Source organism: Manacus vitellinus, unplaced genomic scaffold (assembly GCF_001715985.3).
Source record: "Manacus vitellinus isolate BGI_N305 unplaced genomic scaffold, ASM171598v3 scaffold_4_pilon, whole genome shotgun sequence".
Classification (NCBI taxonomy): Eukaryota; Metazoa; Chordata; class Aves; order Passeriformes; family Pipridae; genus Manacus; species Manacus vitellinus.
The window spans coordinates 38,518,854-38,523,043 of NW_021940604.1; positions in this window are offsets into that span (position 1 = coordinate 38,518,854).

The following is a 4,190-nucleotide window of genomic DNA, read 5'->3' on the forward strand; positions in this document are numbered from 1 at the left end:
TGTGCTTATTGGTATTTTACTTCCTTTGAGTAAAAATTAAGTTATCAGTATTGACATAGCTTCATTTCCAAAATACATCCAAAATATTTGTGATATTTACCTCACCTGTCCATAGTGGAAGATGAAATTCAGGACAGGTAATAGAAAATATGATCTCCATGAGTGCAGCCAAAATCCACTTTGCAGCATTGTTTTCATGAAATTGCTCAAATGAAAAAGAATCAAACTTGAGGGATGCTTTGTAGAGCTAAATGGTGATACATAGGCATGGATGCAGGCTGTACACAAGAATACAAGTATCTTGTCATATACCAGCTTTGTCAGATTAGCTTCTCTGTAGAAGGCATATACCTAGTAACACTTCCTTTGCTTGAAGTAGCTGGGGGGAGGAGCATTTAACCAGTACTGCTGTAACACCTGCTGTACCATCTTTGTCAAGCTCTGGTTATTTGTTATGTTTTCCTAGTGGATGTAAGCCTGTTCTGGTCACAGTCCAAGCTGACCAAAACCCAAGTGTAGCATCAAGCATAAGCTAATACACCTGCTGAGTGGCTTATTGGCAAGGGCTTGGCACTATGCTAACCCTGACAGTTGGCTTTTGGTTAGCTTTGAACAGGTTCACATCAGCCGAGAAGGTACCAGCAACCACAGCAGCACTACAGACAGGATCTCGGGGATGTCAGAAGGAGTAGTAAATGTCTACTGTGGTTAATTCACCTTAGCTCTTCTCAGGAATATAATGTAATAAATTTCTGGCACTTGACAAAGAGCATTATCCTCTATAGGTTCTTCTGTTGCTTATCACCAGACTAGCTGGGCACCTTCCAGCAGTGCATTAAGCAGTGTAACTACTCTCTGGTCTGTATGATTTGTTCTGTCTAACCTGCCCCTTGGTAGCATGCTCTATATTCCTTTTGCATGAAATAGTCTGTTTTTCAAAAACATGCATGAGCTGTTATGCCTCTCCAGTTCATGTGGGACTGGGAACAAGGAACTGTGCCTTGCATATGAATTGATGACATTTGATAATCCTTAGGCTGCAGTTTGCTCCTCAGTTCAAATGACATCAGCTCAGGCAAAGCACTGGTACCAGTGTTCAGGGCTACATGTTTTTCTTCCAGCTAGCTGACCAAATTAATGCTGCTCAGTAAAGGTATGTGATTTCCTCACCGAATCTGGACAGCAGGTAGACCTCTTCCTTGTAAGGGGGAGCGATAGCAAATGGTCAGGGATGGGGTAGACCTTATTTTTGAAGAAGCTGGAGAGCTGGGGATGGAATAGTTTTTCTCTCTCTTGCTTTACCCTTTCAGTTGCGTTCTTGTGCTAGAACAGGATGAGACTTTGTTGCCATGATGTAAGAAGTTGCTGGTGTTGCACAGGATTGCCTAATTTTTAAATATGCTTATGTGTCCCCTGACCTTTGTGAATACTGAGAAATTACCCTTTATAAGGGCTTTAACATTCAACAGCTTTTATAAATGTAGTTGCAAGATGCTGAACTTAAGGGAGATACCAACAGCAGGACGGGAAGTTGTGTACCCCTGCTGTGCACTGCTGCTGGAAATGAGCATCTAATCCAAATGGCTGTGACCTGGATATCAAAGAAGGAAAATTAGAGGTCTGTTGCCAAGAAACTGGGTGTCCTTGGCATCTAGCAAGGCAGCAACAGTTTTAATTATCTAATTAAAGTGTGGCATACCATTATTTTTTATCATTTAGAAAGCCAGTTGTGGATGTTGTCCTGTTTCTTTCTTAGTACTCTGTAGAAAAGAGTCCCTGACCTGTGCAGGTGGCCATGATGGGTATACATATCAAAGCCAAGACATTAACAAAACCATCAGAGCAGTAATCACTGACTTTGTTCATGTATTGTTAGTTCTGTGTGGGTTTTGCTTCTTAATCTTTGCAAGTTACAAGTAATTAAAAACTGTCCTGTAGGACACCAGTGTTTGGAAATTTATTTTTTTCAGCATTCTGCTTTGTCCTACATTTTATCTCTGTGTCTCTGGGGTAGTTTTCGTTGACTTTGAAATCTAACTTGGCAAAGTTTAATGGCACTCACTGTTTTGCTTGTTTCTCTTCTGGTCTGCTTTTCCTTTGATATGCTCTGATAAATATTTGCTGTGGGACAGATTTCAATCTCAGTTACGTCAGTATAAATGAAAAGCAAAAAGCACAGTCACTGAAGTCTGTGATTATGCTAGAGGAAGTGAAATCAGACATGGGTTCGCCTGTCCAAAGTTGGTAGCTCTGTATTGAAACAGCCTTTGCTAACAAGGGGGAGAATAGGGAGAGGCCAGAGAGCCTGCTGAAGAGAGTCCCTGCGTGAGGCAGAACTCTGGTCGCTGGCAGTTCCAGGGTGAAGATGATGCCCAGGGATATAATTAAATATACACACTGGGAAATAAATAAGTGTCAAATGATTCACATGACAGAATCTTAAAAGCACACAGGGCAAGCACAGAGTCATTTTGTTTAAGACATGTAAACCACAAAGGAGGGGAGTCTCATTTTCCTTTCCACTGAACTCCTTACACTTGGTTTACTGGGGGCATGTAGATACCCTGCAACCTTTGTATAATTGAGTTTTGCCAGACCTCGTCACATGTGCTACAACTTCGATTATTTTTTACATTTACATTTTTTACATTCTTGCCTTTTGGCCTTTAAAGTTCTCCTTGGTTGGAATGAGGCTCATTTTCTTATGGTTCCTCCCCAAGTCCTTTTTCCACTGAGGACAGGATACGATGCAGTCTGCATGGGCTTTAGCCCTCCAGCCCTGCACTTTTGACCCTTTACTCCTAGGGCTTTACTACAACTTAAGCTATGTAAATGCATGGTAGCATGCAGCTTATTAAATACTCAGCTGGTTCCAGACTTAATGGCTCTGCCTGGTCCTGCCTGCTTAGCGGCATAGCAGGCTGTGTGCTTAGCAACCCCGGCTGCCGAGAGCATATCACCCCCATGCACTGCTTTCCCTGCTGCCTCCCCACCAAATCAAATATTTCCAGCTTTTTCTGATGCTACACAAAACCTTGCTACCACCTGCCAGTTACAGCCCATGCTAACAACTGTATTATAACAGCATCATGAGGGCTGACTAGTACAGGAGGCAAAACCCTGGACCATTAGAGATAACTGGGCTCATTTCTGCAAGGACTAATGACTGTAAAACAAATATACATACCAGTAAATGTAGACCCTATTGTTTTAGCACTTGCTTTTTTCTTAGCAATTTCAAAATGTCCACTCATAAACAGTTTCAAGAACAATTCATAAACTGCTGCTCTTTTGGGCTGGACAAGAGCTGGTACTCTTGTCCTCTGTAGGTGGAACTCATTTGCTGCATGGAAGAGAGATACAGCCAGTATTTCTCTCCTTTCCTATATTATAGAAGGTAATCTGTGGTGGTGTTGGTTGGTTAATTTCTTTGGTTTGTTGGTTTTGTTTTTTAAAAGCTGAAGAAAGTCATTGTGACTTATCTTTTGTCTCACCTCAGGTAACCCTTCTGAGATCCTTGGGAATGAGTGCAGCTCAGCTAAGCCTCTAGTAAGATGATTACTCAGAAACTATGATATTGGGGGAAAAGAGTGAAACATGAAACCCAGCACATTTTCAAGGGTTTTTGAACCCAGAAGAAATCACAACTACTTTCTAATCTTTCTTCCTAATAAACAGGCCATATGTAGGTCCTTCTCTTGTTATTTCTGCATTAAGCAAATAACTTCTGTTGAGGTGTGGTCTACTCCTGCCATGAACAGAATAAAAATGAGGATGTCCTCTGAAAGAAAACAGCTGAATCATTTTTTAAGTAATTCTGTTTTAACAGATTGGAAAAAAAAAAAAGGGGGGGAGGCAGGGAAAAAAATAGTACCATGGCAGATACCCTTGTGGCTTCTGGGTTTCCACCAGGCTGTGTATCAAGCCTCTATGGGGCAAAGGCATCTGCTAGAAAATAGACCTGACATTTCAAATCCTAAGATACACGGCATGTATTTTCCTAGAGACAAAGTCCTGCATGTAATAGTAATATTTATATAACAATTCAGGTCTTCAAAGAAGTGTACAGAAGCTGTGAACTGATCTGCGCAGCTCTTCAGTGGAGTTTATTATATTTGAACTGTTTTATCTCTGGTAAGCATGCAGGGAGATTAAACAACTACTCTGGAGCCACCAAATGCATCTGAAGC